The 16,221-nt window shown below is 51.5% G+C and overlaps 1 protein-coding gene across 1 annotated transcript in view; it reads left to right on the top strand.

Moving 5' to 3' along the window:
* MAN1A2 (mannosidase alpha class 1A member 2) overlaps positions 1-16,221 on the top strand; it is a 1,471,929-nt gene that overhangs the window by 205,872 nt on the left and 1,249,836 nt on the right. The window lies entirely within an intron of this gene.

Genomic DNA, 16,221 nt, shown 5'->3' with positions numbered 1-16,221 from the left:
ACAATGGGGTGCGTTTGAGGGACATGGACGGGAGTAAATGGAACAGTCACCAGGCACAATACATAAGTGGACATACATAGATGAAGGACAATGAACATTGGACATGTTAAAGTGCCGGTAGGCAGTACAGCCAGCTGTGCTTGGGATGTGACCATGATGGGATAAGTGCGAGTGGAGGCAGAGGAAGCGAGGGACAGAGGCAGATGAGCGGTAGGTTAAGAAGGGAACTTGGAAATGAGGATTTCGGCTTTTAGTTTGGTTTTGAATATATCCGTGTGGACTGTTTCTCAGACATCCAGGGGGAGAGAATTCCATGCATGAAGAGAGAGAGCAGAAGTGAGAGGAAGCACAGGGAGGGCGAGAAGTCACAAGGGTAGTCGAGGAGGCAGAGTGGAGATTACGAGAAGGCTTGTACAGTTGGATTGATGATAGATACATTGGTGCCTTTACCGTGGATAGATTTGTGAACCAGGAGAAGAAATTGAAATCTGGCCCTGTTTTGCATCGTCTCCATCCAGCCTGATGATGATACGAGGAAGTAGGTGTGCAGTGAGGGAGTTCAAAGAGAGTCCTGGTAACAAAGTGAATGATCTTGTCGAGAGGACAGACTGCTTAGTTGGGGAGACCAAAGTGGATGCTGGCACAGTAGAGAAGACAAGAGTGGTTAAGAGATGCTTGGCTGCGTTGAAATGAAGTAGGTGCCTGATATTCCTAATTAAGAGTTGAGGCGAGCTGCTGTTCAAGTTTTGGAGATGAAAGTAGAGAAGGTGTGAGAAGGGTCATAGATGACACAGGGGTTTCTAACTGAAGAAGCGTAAGGGAGAGTGTCAGGTGGGACTTGGGTAGGCAGGGGAAGAGATGGGAGTTTTTGGCAGGGAAGAACATCACCTCTGTTTTTAGTCGAGTTTAACATCCGAGAGTGTGAAGCCATTCAATATTTAATTGCAGAGAGACAGTTGAACATTTTGATAGAGGGATCATAGTTGAGTCCAGGAAAAGATTAGATGATTTGGGTGTCGTCCCCAAAGAGTGGGTACAAGAATCCAAAGGAGGAGATTAGTGCCCCAATAGCAGATGTGTACAGTGTAAAGAGGTGCAGACCCAAGACAGCGTCTTGTGGAACACCAACCATTACAGGAGTGAGTTTAGAGGTGTTGTTGCTCCAGAAGACCGAGAATTGGGGAGGTGCAAGATGGGATTCAATTCAGGCAAGGGCTCAATCGCAAATCCCAAGAAGAAAGAGTATTAAGGAGATCAGAGTGATTGACAGTGTCAAGGGCAGCAGACCGGTCGAGGAGAATTAGGATAGAGGATAGGTTGGGGTGCTTAGCAGAGGCGATGAAGTTGGGCACATTCATGAGAGCAGTTTCCGTGGAGTGACAGGAGTGGAAACCTGCTTGTAGGGGGAAACCTGCTTGTAGGGGGTCTTGACGATTGTGGATCTCTAAGAAATCAATAAGACGGTTGAAAACAACCCTTTCAACCATTTTATTGTGGAAGGAGAGACGCAGGGTGAAAGTTTGCCCATAGGTTCAGGTCAGCTCCTTGCTTTTGTAGGAGAGTGATGACCGTGGCTGTTTTGAAAATAGAGGGACGGCAAGCGGCGTTGAAGGACAAGTTGAAGAGTTCAGCGATGTGAGAGGCCACTAAAGTGGCAAGAGGCTTGACTAGCAGAGGAGCATGAGGGTCTGATGGGGCACAAGAGGGGTTAGCCTTCATCAGTAGAGCTTGCACTTCGTCAGTATTAGTGTGAATAAAGTGGCCGATAGATTAGCCAGCCATTGTAGACCTGCACTGACAGAGCTGGGATTTTTCTCAATAATTGTACTTTTCAGCAAGCTATGTTCGGAGCACGAGAAGAGGACGCTGGTGCCGCGGCGCTGCCTGAAATGGAACTAGGCCTTTGAACCCGAGCCTGAGATGAAGAGCTTAATTTGCTTGAGAGCTCATGCGTATGGTGCATTGCTGCAGAGGTGCATCTGACTGATCGCCTCTCGCTGTCCTCTTTCTGGAACATGCCACCAAGGCATCCCTTTGAAGACTATTTTTGCGTAGAAACCTGACCTGCGCAGGATTTGTAGCTGCTCCTGTTGGTGATGACACGTCATTGGCCATCAGAAGCTTATTTCCACTTTGACCTCCATAAAGCTTGATGTAGATGTGAAAACCTGTTAATACGAAGCCCATGGCGCCAGCAGTAAAGTAGAGCATGGAAGAATTACCAATCCTTCAGAGAGGCCACTAAGGTCTGGTCTCCTCCAGAGACTATGAAGTGGATTGTAAACTACAACGCTGCTTCTGAAACCCCATAGGTTGAGCCTGAACACTGAACTGGCAATCTAAGAATTAACTTGCTCTACTCTTTTTTGGTACCCATTTTGCAGTGTATGAAGACTTTGTGCTATTGTGGACAGCGGTCGACAGTTTGGACTAATTGCAGAAAGTTGTAATCACTCACTGGCCGATCGTGGTCCTGGGCTGGTGAAATGTGTTGCATCAGAGTGCGTTCGTCCTTTTTTCTACAGTAAAACCTGGTCTAACGCTGGGCTACTAGGGCTTTTGTAATTTGCATCTCCTTTGGAGAGGAGCTTTTTTTCTTGGGGTTAGACATTCTCTCTTTGTGACCGACCCATTTGGACTGGTGAAATTTGCGTCTGGCTCTCTGAGCGGCCTCGGCTTGCTTTGGGGCTAGCCATTAATGTTGGCCGACTTGGCCTGCTTGTGGAATCTGCATCCAGCTCTGAGAGCGGCCACGGCTTGCTTTGGAGCTAGCCATTAATGTTGGCCGACTTGGCCTGCTTGTGGAATCTGCATCAAGCTCTGAGAGCGGCCACGGCTTGCTTTGGGGCTAGCCATTAATGTTGGCCCACTTGGCTTGCTTATGGCGTTTGCATCCAGCTCCGAGAGCGGCCACAGCCTGCTTTGGGGCTTGCCATTAATGTTGGCTCACTTGGCTTGCTCGTGGATTCTGCATTCAGCTGTGAGAGCGGTCACAGCTTGCTTTGGGGCTAGCCATCAATGTTGGCCCACTTGGCTTGCTCGTGGAATCTGCATCCAGCTCTGAGAGCGGCCACGGCTTGCTTTGGGGCTAGCCATTAATGTTGGCTCACTTGGCTTGCTCGTGGAATCTGCATCCAGCTGTGAGAGCGGCCTCGGCTTGCTTTGGGGCTAGCCATTAATGCTGGCCCACTTGGCTTGCTTGTGGCATTTGCATCCAGCTCTGAGAGCGGCTTCGGCTTGCTTTGGGGCTAGCCATTAATGTTGGCCGACTTGGCCTGCTCGTGGAATTTGCATCCAGCTCTCTGAGCGGCCCCGTCTTGCTTTGGGGCTAGCCATTAATGTTGGCCCACTTGGCTTGCTCGTGGAATCTGCATCCAGCTCTGGGCGGCCACGGCTTGCTTTGGGGCTAGCCAGTGATGTTGGCCCACTTGGCTTGCTCGTGGAATCTGCATCCAGCTCTGGGCGACCTCGGCTTTCAATGGGGCTAGCCAGTAATGTTGGCCCACTTGGACTGCTCGTGGAATCTGCATCCAGCTCTGGGCGGCCTCGGCTTGCTTTGGGCTAGCCATTAATGTTGGCCCACTTGGCTTGCTCGTGGAATCTTCATCCAGCTCTGGGCGGCCACAGCTTGCTTTGGTGCTAGCCATTAATGTTGGCCCACTTGGTTTGCTCGTGGAATCTGCATCCAGCTCTGGGTGGTCACTGCTTGCTTTGGGGCCAGCCAGTAATGTTGGCCCACGTGGCCTGCTCGTGGAATCGGCATCCAGCTCTGGGTGGTCACGGCTTGCTTTGGGGCTAGCCAGTAATGTTGGCCCACTTGGCTTGCTCGTGGAATCTGCATCCAGCTCTGAGCAGCCTCGGCTTTCATTGGGGCTAGGCATTAATGTTGACCCTCGTGGCTTGCTTGTGGAATCTCATCCAGCTCAGAGCGGTCACTGCTTGCTTTGGGGCTAGCCAGTAATGTTGGCCCACGTGGCCTGCTCGTGGAATCTGCATCCAGCTCTGGGCGGTCACGGCTTGCTTTGTGGCCAGCCATTAATGTTGGCCCACTTGGTTTGCTCGTGGAATCTGCATCCAGCTCAGAGCGGTCACTGCTTGCTTTGGGGCTAGCCATTAATATTGGCCCACTTGGTTTGCTCGTGGAATCTGCATCCAGCTCTGGGCGGTCACGTCTTGCTTTGGGGCTAGCCAGTAATGTTGGCCCACTTGGCTTGCTCGTGGAATCTGCATCCAGCTCTGGGCGGTCACGGCTTGCTTTGGGGCTAGCCATTAATATTGGCCCACTTGGTTTGCTCGTGGAATCTGCATCCAGCTCTGGGCGGTCACGGCTTGCTTTGGGGCTAGCCAGTAATGTTGGCCCACTTGGCTTGCTCGTCGAATCTGCATCCAGTTCTGGGCGGCCTTGGCTTGCTTTGGGCTTGCTTTGGGGCTAGCCAGTAATGTTGGCCCACTTGGCTTGCTCGTGGAATCTGCATCCAGCTCTGGGCGGTCACGGCTTGCTTTGGGGCTAGCCAGTAATGTTGGCCCACTTGGCTTGCTCGTGGAATCTGCATCCAGCTCTGGGCGGTCACGGCTTGCTTTGGGGCTAGCCAGTAATGTTGGCCCACTTGGCTTGCTCGTGGAATCTGCATCCAGCTCTGGGCGGTCACGGCTTGCTTTGGGGCTAGCCAGTAATGTTGGCCCACTTGGCTTGCTCGTGGAATCTGCATCCAGCTCTGGGCGGTCACGGCTTGCTTTGGGGCTAGCCAGTAATGTTGGCCCACTTGGCTTGCTCGTGGAATCTGCATCCAGCTCTGGGCGGTCACGGCTTGCTTTGGGGCTAGCCAGTAATGTTAGCCCACTTGGCTTGCTCGTGGAATCTGCATATAGCTCTGGGCAGTCACGTCTTGCTTTGGGGCTAGCCAGTAATGTTGGCCCACTTGGCTTGCTCGTGGAATCTGCATCCCGCTCTGGGCGGCCTTGGCTTGCTTTGGGCTTGCTTTGGGGCTAGCCAGTAATGTTGGCCCACTTGGCTTGCTCGTGGAATCTGCATCCAGCTCAGAGCGGTCACTGCTTGCTTTGGGGCTAGCCAGTAATGTTGGCCCACTTGGTTTGCTCGTGGAATCTGCATCCAGCTCAGAGCGGTCACTGCTTGCTTTGGGGCTAGCCATTAATATTGGCCCACTTGGTTTGCTCGTGGAATCTGCATCCAGCTCTGGGCGGTCACGTCTTGCTTTGGGGCTAGCCAGTAATGTTGGCCCACTTGGCTTGCTCGTGGAATCTGCATCCAGCTCTGGGAGGTCACTGCTTGCTTTGGGGCTAGCCATTAATATTGGCCCACTTGGTTTGCTCGTGGAATCTGCATCCAGCTCTGGGCGGTCACGGCTTGCTTTGGGGCTAGCCAGTAATGTTGGCCCACTTGGCTTGCTCTTGGAATCTGCATCCAGTTCTGGGCGGCCTTGGCTTGCTTTGGGCTTGCTTTGGGGCTAGCCAGTAATGTTGGCCCACTTGGCTTGCTCGTGGAATCTGCATCCAGCTCTGGGCGGTCACGGCTTGCTTTGGGGCTAGCCAGTAATGTTGGCCCACTTGGCTTGCTCGTGGAATCTGCATCCAGCTCTGGGCGGTCACGGCTTGCTTTGGGGCTAGCCAGTAATGTTGGCCCACTTGGCTTGCTCGTGGAATCTGCATCCAGCTCTGGGCGGTCACGGCTTGCTTTGGGGCTAGCCAGTAATGTTGGCCCACTTGGCTTGCTCGTGGAATCTGCATCCAGCTCTGGGCGGTCACGGCTTGCTTTGGGGCTAGCCAGTAATGTTGGCCCACTTGGCTTGCTCGTGGAATCTGCATCCAGCTCTGGGCGGTCACGGCTTGCTTTGGGGCTAGCCAGTAATGTTAGCCCACTTGGCTTGCTCGTGGAATCTGCATATAGCTCTGGGCGGTCACGTCTTGCTTTGGGGCTAGCCAGTAATGTTGGCCCACTTGGCTTGCTCGTGGAATCTGCATCCCGCTCTGGGCGGCCACGTCTTGCTTTGGGACTAGCCAGTAATGTTGGCCCACTTGGCTTGCTCGTGGAATCTGCATCCAGCTCTGAGAGCGGCCACGGCTTGCTTTGGGGCTAGCCATTAATATTGGCCCACTTGGTTTGCTCGTGGAATCTGCATCCATGTCTGGGCGGTCACGGCTTGCTTTGGGGCTAGCCAGTAATGTTGGCCCACTTGGCTTGCTCGTGGAATCTGCATCCAGCTCTGGGCGGTCACGGCTTGCTTTGGGGCTAGCCAGTAATGTTGGTCCACTTGGCTTGCTCGTGGAATCTGCATCCAGTTCTGGGCGGCCTTGGCTTGCTTTGGGCTTGCTTTGGGGCTAGCCAGTAATGTTGGCCCACTTGGCTTGCTCGTGGAATCTGCATCCAGCTCTGGGCGGTCACGGCTTGCTTTGGGGCTAGCCAGTAATGTTGGCCCACTTGGCTTGCTCGTGGAATCTGCATCCAGCTCTGGGCGGTCACGGCTTGCTTTGGGGCTAGCCAGTAATGTTGGCCCACTTGGCTTCCTCGTGGAATCTGCATCCAGCTCTGGGCGGTCACGGCTTGCTTTGGGGCTAGCCAGTAATGTTGGCCCACTTGGCTTGCTCGTGGAATCTGCATCCAGCTCTGGGCGGTCACGGCTTGCTTTGGGGCTAGCCAGTAATGTTGGCCCACTTGGCTTGCTCGTGGAATCTGTATCCAGCTCTGGGCGGTCACGGCTTGCTTTGGGGCTAGCCAGTAATGTTGGCCCACTTGGCTTGCTCGTGGAATCTGCATCCAGCTCAGAGCGGTCACTGCTTGCTTTGGGGCTAGCCAGTAATGTTGGGCCACTTGGCTTGCTCGTGGAATCTGCATCCAGCTCTGGGCGGTCACGTCTTGCTTTGGGGCTAGCCAGTAATGTTGGCCCACTTGGCTTGCTCGTGGAATCTGCATCCAGTTCTGGGCGGCCTTGGCTTGCTTTGGGCTTGCTTTGGGGCTAGCCAGTAATGTTGGCCCACTTGGCTTGCTCGTGGAATCTGCATCCAGCTCTGGGCGGTCACGTCTTGCTTTGGGGCTAGCCAGTAATGTTGGCCCACTTGGCTTGCTCGTGGAATCTGCATCCAGCTCTGGGCGGTCACGGCTTGCTTTGGGGCTAGCCAGTAATGTTGGCCCACGTGGCCTGCTCGTGGAATCTGCATCCAGCTCTGGGCGGTCACGGCTTGCTTTGGGGCTAGCCAGTAATGTTGGCCCACTTGGCTTGCTCGTGGAATCTGCATCCAGCTCTGGGCGGTCACGGCTTGCTTTGGGGCTAGCCAGTAATGTTGGCCCACTTGGCCCGCTCGTGGAATCTGCATCCAGGTCTGGGCGGTCACGGCTTGCTTTGGGGCTAGCCAGTAATGTTGGCCCACTTGGCCCGCTCGTGGAATCTGCATCCAGGTCTGGGCGGTCACGGCTTGCTTTGGGGCTAGCCAGTAATGTTGGCCCACTTGGCCCGCTCGTGGAATCTGCATCCAGGTCTGGGCGGTCACGGCTTGCTTTGGGGCTAGCCAGTAATGTTGGCCCACTTGGATTGCTCAGCTTTGCATTTGGATCTCCGAGCGGCCCCCGCTTGCTGCGGGGTTAGTTCTTATGCATCACTCGTCCACAGGGGCTCGCAGAATTCAGCCTCCAAGGAAGCGTCCCAGTGGCTTGCTCGGTTTCCTTCCCACAGCGCCCCCATGTTCATCTCTGATGAGTTGTCGGGTGACTTGTTAATTACCCCGAGATCACTGGAATTTGATCGCCACGTTTGTACGACTTGAGGGACTCTCACACAGTCCGAAACCAAGTGCCCTATTCTTGGGAAACCAAGATCCAATATTGACAAGGAAAGTTTATTCGCTGAAGCGTTATGCAATCTTTAATGACGTCAGCAGAGATGCCTTCTCCTCATTGGTGCGCTAGAGGGGGGAAAGCTACCGAGATGTCACGGAGAAGGCTCCCAGAGTAGATTGGAGGCACCTGCGCTTGCAGCGCCCTTCTGCACACAGCCAGTGTGAGGAGACCTCGCCCGGCACCCATTGGTCCATGATCATCGTGTCTTTCACGTGCCTTGGACGCTAGTGAGGACTTTCCAGCTGGTGTCTCGTGACCTTTCTCATTTCATACAATATCCGGAGTTTACATCTATTGTTGAACCCATTCCTCCTCGATGAACTCTATTCTTTACTCCTCTCGCTTCTTTATCTGTTCCAGGCTCACTAGTATGTTTCCTCCTTTTGCTTAAAGACAAGGGGGGGATAAGACAAAAAAGCATGGCTTTCTGGAATTAAGGTGTCAAACTAGTCCCCCAGCGGGTGGTCTGCCGGTAAGCAGTCCCCCAGCGGGTGGTCTGGCGGTAACCAGCCCCCCAGCGGGTGGTCGGCCGGTAACCAGCCCCCCAGTGGGTGGTCGGCCGGTAACCAGCCCCCCAGCGGGTGGTCGGCCGGTAACCAGCCCCCCAGCGGGTGGTCGGCCGGTAACCAGCCCCCCAGCGGGTGGTCGGCCGGTAACCAGCCCCCCAGCGGGTTGTCTGCCGGTAAGCAGCCCCCCAGCGGGTGGTCTGCCGGTAACCAGCCCCCCAGCGGGTTGTCTGCCGGTAAGCAGCCCCCCAGCGGGTGGTCTGCCGGTAACCAGCCCCCCAGCGGGTGGTCGGCCGGTAACCAGTCCCCCAGCGGGTGGTCTGCCGGTAACCAGCCCCCCAGCGGGTGGTCGGCCGGTAACCAGTCCCCCAGCGGGTTGTCTGCCGGTAAGCAGCCCCCCAGCGGGTGGTCTGCCGGTAACCAGCCCCCCAGCGGGTGGTCGGCCGGTAACCAGCCCCCCAGCGGGTTGTCTGGTAACCAGTCCCCCAGCGGGTTGTCTGCCGGTAAGCAGCCCCCCAGCGGGTGGTCTGCCGGTAACCAGCCCCCCAGCGGGTGGTCGGCCGGTAACCAGCCCCCCAGCGGGTTGTCTGCCGGTAACCAGTCCCCCAGCGGGTGGTCGGCCGGCCGGTAACCAGCCCCCCAGCGGGTGGTCGGCCGGTAAACATGTCCCTGTTTGGTGTTGTGGCAGTAACCACTTCACGGTTAAATATTCTGCCAGTAACAAGTTCCCCCTTTTCTATTCTTTCACTAACCAGCTCCTTCATTGGGTATGTTATCAGTAACAAACCCTCTCTTTGGTCTTTTGTAATTGCCTCGCTCACCATGTGGTATTCAGTAACCAGTCTCTCCGCTCCCCATTGGGTAGCCTGCCTTTAATCAGTCTTCCTTTTGAAATTCTGTCAGTAACTAACCCCCCTCCAGCACCCTTATTCCGACCTGTTATGCCATCGTCCAGCTTGTTATTATGCCAGTACTAGATATTACTCTGCATTCTACGAGCAAACCGCCACCAGCCTGTTGTTATGCCAGTACTAGACAGTGCTCGGCATTCTGCTAGTGAGCAGCCTCCAGCCTGTTGTTATGCCAGTACTAGACAGTGCTCGGCATTCTGCTAGTGAGCAGCCTCCAGCCTGTTGTTATGCCAGTACTAGACAGTGCTCGGCATTCTGCTAGTGAGCAGCCTCCAGCCTGTTGTTATGCCAGTACTAGACAGTGCTCTGCATTCTGCTAGTGAGCAGCCTCCAGCCTGTTATTATGCCAGTACTAGATAGTGCTCTGCATTCTGCTAGTGAGCAGCCTCCAGCCTGTTATTATGCCAGTACTAGACAGTGCTCTGCATTCTGCTAGTGAGCAGCCTCCAGCCTGTTATTATGCCAGTACTAGACCGTGCTCAGCATTCTGCTAGTGAGCACCCTCCAGCCTGTTATTATGCCAGTACTAGACAGTGCTCGGCATTCTGCTAGTGAGCAGCCTCCAGCCTGTTATTATGCCAGTACTAGATCCGTGCTCGGATTCTGCTAGTGAGCAGCCTCCATCCTGTTATGCCAGTACTAGACAGTGCTCGGCATTCTGCCTCCAAGCTTGACCCCCACGGCTCCTTTAGTAATTGTCGGCGTCCTCTCCGCTGCCTGGAGGCCTCTGTCGAGCATTGTGGGAAGGGGGTGTAATGCCCCCCTCCTTTCGCATTGACTCCTGCTGTAAGTGGCTGACAGCTGGCGCAGCAGGCATTCGCCCCTTCCTTTGCCTTGCCATATTCTCCGCTTCTGGCACAGAGGTTGGCAGGGAGAGGAGGCTCGGCCTTCCCTCGGCAGTGACTTTTCTTACCCAGGCTAATTACCCCAAGTAATGGAGGTGGTCCATTGCACCTGGCACCCCAGGTGGAGCTTCGGAAGTGTTTGACAGCCTCTCCCCAAGACCGCTGCACTGGGATTCATGAAACAAGCATTCTGCTTGGGCAGGGCAGAACGCGCATGCAACCCTGCCCGCTGGGCAGGGAGTGTATTCGGCTCCTGCTTGTAACCTGGGAGGGCCTTGTTCGCTTAATTGCAGGTACCAGGAGCTAATTGTGTGCCTTTCTGGAACACCCACTAATGTGCCTGGGGTTTCTTCTTGACCCGTTGCAGGACCACTTAGATTTCACAATTCTTTAGCACTCTTCACATTTGCCACCTTTCAACTGGACACCTAACAGAGACTTTCGAATGAGCACCCACGTGGTGCCGGACCACTCTATCTACAGTATTGTGTCTTGGCTTCAAAGTTCAATCACTCATCCACTGATGGTATTCACGCCGCTTGCCACATATGCTTCAGACACTGTTCTCTTCAGTTTTCATTATACAATGTTGCTGCTTGCTACCTTGGCTTTAACACATACCGGTCTGACATCGGTCTCCCCAACTCACTGGCTTTGCTAACTTCACTGGCGCTGCTTTGTTGTCGGAGCCAAGGACAGTACCACAGCAATTCTTCCCGCCTTGACTATCGACGTGGGAGAACCCAGGTACCTCCGACACACAATGCAGCATTCTAAAGCCTTGCTTCCTGGTATTATGTTTCCTATTTTCGAAGGTTCCTGAAACTAACAGTCTTTTGTTGAAACGGTCAAGGGAATTTCCCTCCTTGCAATCCTCTTCGGTTTTGCCGTCTTGTGCCTTGTATTAAACTGCCATTTTGCCGCAGCTGAAATGAGGTAAGGGGGGGGGGGGGGTGGGAATGGTGACAAAAATAATAAACTGGGACAGAGGTTGGGGGAAGATGGCGGCGGGGGCAACAGACCGTCTGGCGGCATGGAAAGTGGGCTGAGGTCACCGGTTTCAGCACACAATGTAAGACACCTGATTGGCTGGCTCCCCAAATCGGGGTCTAATGCAATTTCAATAACACATTATTGACTTGCAATTAAAATTAATAAGTATGCAACGTACACAACAAGATTTAAAACAGGAATTCATTTTCTATTGCATGTTTTTGCTCATTGTCTAAATGAAGGGCTCTTGCCTAGATGATGCTGCCTCAAAAACCCTCTAGTGAAGCCGCTGGCTGTCCTCTAGTGTTCCACCAATGTTGCTCTCTTCAGTCAGTGAACGGGGCGTCCTGAGGCCGGTCCCAGTGCTGCGGCAGAAGACTGGACCCTGGTAAAGATAGGTCATAAAGAAGGCCTTGTTGCTACGTCAAAGCGCTATAGGGGAAGAGCAGAGAAGTACGTAGGCTATGCGGTGAAGCAGTCCTGTTGCCATATGATCTGCACGACTAGAAAAAGTAGAACAATACCTGCCAGATGATTATGAGTGCATGAGCATTTCATGGGAAACTTGGTATCTGGTGAGAGTACCCGATTACAGGATGGCATGTGATGTCAACAGCGGCTTAATGGGGTGAGGTTCTGGGCATATTACGTTAACGTCTGGCAAATAGTTGCAGGCCGGATGGAGATCTCGCGTGCAACGTGCTGGTTTTGAGAATGGGACAATGGCTTCAGACCAGTATGGCTTCAGACCAGTATGAAACCTTGAGGCACCGAATCGGTCCTTTTTCAGTTTGAGGGTGATGAATCGGGTACCATCAGCGGGTAATAGTAACAGGGATTAATGCAAAGCCTGCAAGTGCTCAGTCTACATATTATATGATGCAAGCATCGTGGCAACGTATGGACATGCCTAGTATATTGTGCATGTTGCTGTTGTCTGATGGCAAAAGCTGGCCATTCGCGTGAATATCTGGCAAGGGTGCAAGTTCCTTAATGTATGGGGACAATACCTGTAATAGCTTTTTATATTCACATATCCTGGCAAAACCTATGAAATGGTAGTAACTTGGACATGCATGTGTAACACAGGGCAAATCGTGAACGTACATGGACATGTGCTCTCAACAGTATACCGTCCTTTGATCGCGGGACTTTTCATCGTGGGTTTTTTTACCGCGAATTTAAACCCTCTCAACACCTAGAAAGAATACCTTTACACAGACACATGACTATTGGCTTTGTCATTCATTGTTGCTACAATAGTTTTCTACCTTTGCACATTTATTAGTCTTGGGAGGATAGCTCAGGGGAGACTTGCTCGCCTTGGCAGCAAGACGGCGTGGAGCAACACAGGTTCGATCCCCGGGTCCGTGCCTAGGAACCTCTGAGTATTAAGCGCGTCATAAATAACCAATCATATCATTGTTCACTCTAAATAAACACAAACACTACCCCACACCAATTTAAGGACCCAATCCCCTTAGCTGCAAATGTTGCTTTTGCCATACATACTGAAACAGTTTTTGCCTCCCAGAGAAGAGCAGGGTTTGGATGACTCCATATCAACTGAGCACGTGTTTCCAGTCCTGGGCTTTGTGTAACAATCAATGCATTCCGGGAGAGGTCTTCTTTAGTTTCAACGGGATTAACACACCAGAAAACAATGATTTTGAAAAGAATCTCCAGCGGTGTGTTCAGATGGCATGGTGTCGCCCATTTGGTTGCCCTGCAGCATCTCGCAAACTAGAACATGAGCATAGACACCTGCTAAAAGGCCATAAGGAAATACCAGTATCTCCCGCCCTGGCATTACCTGTGCCCATATACTTTGGTTCCCGCCAGCACCTGCTGGCGCCGGCTATCTCTAGCCCTTTTGATTAAGCCAGCAAACAAACAGCCCTTTCAGTCCACCATAAACAGATGACCCTCAACTCTGGCAAGCCAATGCCATGCAGAAATGATCACATTGTTTAAGTAGGATTCCTTTCACAAGGAGAGGCTAATTCTAAAAAAAACCTCTGTAGAGTATTGGCTGTATCATGGCAAGCAGATGGATATGGGCCGAGCAGGCTCTGTCTGTAACCCGGGTCCGTGTAGTGCTGAAGGATATAAAATGAGGGAGATTAACAGACTGCTCCCCTTACCCCCAAATGGGCCCCGGCCGCTGCCTGGTTTTGCCACCACTTGAAATGGGCCTGGCCTTTAGGGTCTGCTACTGCCAACCCCTTATGAAAGGGAACCCTTGTAATTAAGTAAAACCCCTGGGGCAGATTAGATTAAAAATGAACATTCCCTCTGAAGTCCGATCGTGTTTTACTAGCGTCATCTTTTATCAAAAAGGTGTCAGTAATAAAATTTGTAGATGTATTGCCCACAAAAGCTCGTAAATTTAGATTTTCAACACTGTTGTTAAAGAAAGCCGTAATTCTATTAAGGACCCGTAGGCTCGGATTATGCGTTCTCTCAACTTTAGTTCTCAAGCAGCATAAAAATCGAGCAATATTATATTTATAACCAAGATAACAAACTACATTTCCCATCAAGTTTTGAGTCCTTGGTAGTCCATATATTATTGACCTTTCCTTAACACGTGATATCCCAGACAAATCCTGTCCTTCCAAGTCCCATAAACACTATCACCATCTTGATCCTATTCTTTCTTTCGCTGATCTCTCTTAAACGTTTTCGTCCCAACGGGTAAATGCGACATGATGAATAAAAGCCGCCAACACTTCAGGACCCAGACGGCTTGCTGTCGACGTTGGAACCTGCAACAATAAAACAAATCTCGGGATTCTGTTGTGTATGGGTGGGAATCATGACATATCAAATACATTAGTGTCATGAATATCAACATTATAGAATTATTAACATTCATCCAGCTTCACGATTGTTAGGGTGGGATAATCCTTTGTCTCTGTGTCTTTAATAGAATGATCACTTTCTATAATGATAGTGTTGCAAATCAGAATTCTATGTCAAGACCCGGAGGCTCGGATTATGCTTGTTCAAACCTTACCTACCGTCAACGATGCCACTTCGGCTTAAAATAAAAAGTCTTAAATGTCAATTCATTCGACCCATCTTCTGACTTCATAATGTCCTCAAGACGTGCTCCTACATTATAAACCTTAGAGGCCAGTGCACCCCTCACCGAATGCGTTCCATTGCATTCTATATCGATGCCTGCTTGCATCACCCATCTCGCCATGGTTGCCGGCTTCACTGCCCCGAAGGGTCTCTGTAAAGCAATGAGCAATTGAGACTCCTGCGGGTCGCAGTTCCTTTCTCATGTTTTCATAAACTGTTAAACATCGAACTGGGCATAATTTAAGGTGATCCGGAAATTAGTCATAAGTTATTGTTCTAAAATCCGACTTAGTTCTCTTCGATATATAAAAAACAGCTCCTAATGGAGATATTGAATTTTTTTTTTTTTTGTCGCCTTCCAACTCCCTCATGTCAAACTCTCTTGCATGACAAGAGCCATAAAGTCAATTTGGCAGTCAATTCTTTTCTAGATAAATCTGTTATCCGGCCATGATATGAAAAGTTTCAGAACTCTATCCACATCCCACAAGTGTGAATACCTCTACTTTGTGGGTTTGAGCAATTTAATCCCGCTCAACAATCTGCATATTAAAGGGTGCTCCCCAACTGGTAATCCCCTCTATGGGGATGCCTCACTGATCTCGCAGAGTGCGCAAATTAATGGTTCTGTAAGCCTTGCCCTGAGCTTCAATCTGAGCTAGTAAGTTCTCTACATGTACCACATTTGTTCTAGAGGAATGCTCGTTCCTCTCCATACATCAGCTATGCCAATCTGCCACGCTGGTCTGAATGCTTTCCTGGTCTCTGGTGCCCAGGACTCTTCGATAATATGTTCAGCCTCACCCGATAGTCGTGGCCTAGCCCAGGATCCCCTAAAATCACCCATGCAAGTAGGCTTAAGCTGCCAGTTCTCACCAGAGGGTGACTGCCCCTATGGGATCTCATACAAACTGGTTGTTCTCCGGTAGAGCTATCTGGTTGTCGTGTGACATCTCCAAAAGATTGGGAAACTAAGCTTGGCCCCTCCAATCTGTAGTTATTGGAATCGGAGAAACCTGCTGTCTCCTCACTTGGGCTAAAGTCCTCGCTATCATTGAAAAGTGAGTGAATGCATAGTCTGTGTTCAGAGCCCAAGTCTGTAGAAATGCGTACTTTGCTTCCGCTTGAGGGAATGGCCTCCAACTGAAAAACCGAGGCAGTTGCTTGTTTAGCCTTGACGCTGTCAGGTTGGTCTGACATAGACCTCATCTTGACATCATCTCTTGGAATATCTTCTCGTACAGCTTCCAATCGCTGGCATCCCTGAGGAACCTGGAGTTCCAGTCTGCCAACTCGTTTTGTTGACCTGGCAGGTATTCCGCCGTCACCGACACACTTTCCTCTAAAGGCATAAGTGCCAACATTCTTTTGGCAGTTCTGAAAACATTGTGGATCTCGTGCCGTCCAGTCTGTTCATGTACCTGACCGCAGACACATCCATCTTGAGGAGTATACACCATTGGGCTCTCTTGTGTCCAGCATTTGACTGCGAACTAGCCTGTCAACCATTCTAGGCAGTTCATGTGCAGGTCCAGTTCTTTCCCTGGACACCTGCCTCCTGTTGACAGATGTCTGAATCGCGCTGCCCAACCCCATCTGCTGGCATCAGACTCTGTCATCAGGTCCGGGGATGAGCCAAATATTGCTCTCCTGATCCAGGCATCCATGCGATGAAGCCACCACTTCAGTTCCTCTTTCGCTTCTTGTGATAGGGGCACGCTCTGTCCGTAAGATAATCCCTTTCTGAGATGTTTAATCTTCAATCACTGCAGGGCTGTGGAGTGGTTATGCAATAATGGCTTGACTTGATGCAGAAGCCATCCAGAAGGGTAGACCTGTGAACTCCCATATCATACCCTCACAGCGGAATCTTAAGTATTCCTGCTGATCTGTCTCATTGGGAACCGTTAGGTAGACATCCCTGAGGTCTATCCTGACCAACCAGTCCCTTGTTGCTATAAATAATTAAACTGTCCAGTTCTCGCAGATTTGTAAATGGCCTCTGTTTGTGTCTCCCTTTCACTAGG

Source organism: Ambystoma mexicanum, chromosome 7p (genome assembly GCF_040938575.1).
Source record: "Ambystoma mexicanum isolate Mex_15411 chromosome 7p, UKY_AmexF1_1, whole genome shotgun sequence".
NCBI lineage: Eukaryota > Metazoa > Chordata > Amphibia > Caudata > Ambystomatidae > Ambystoma > Ambystoma mexicanum.
Note: the sequence above shows the minus strand (reverse complement) of the source record. Positions and strands in the feature narration are given on the sequence as shown.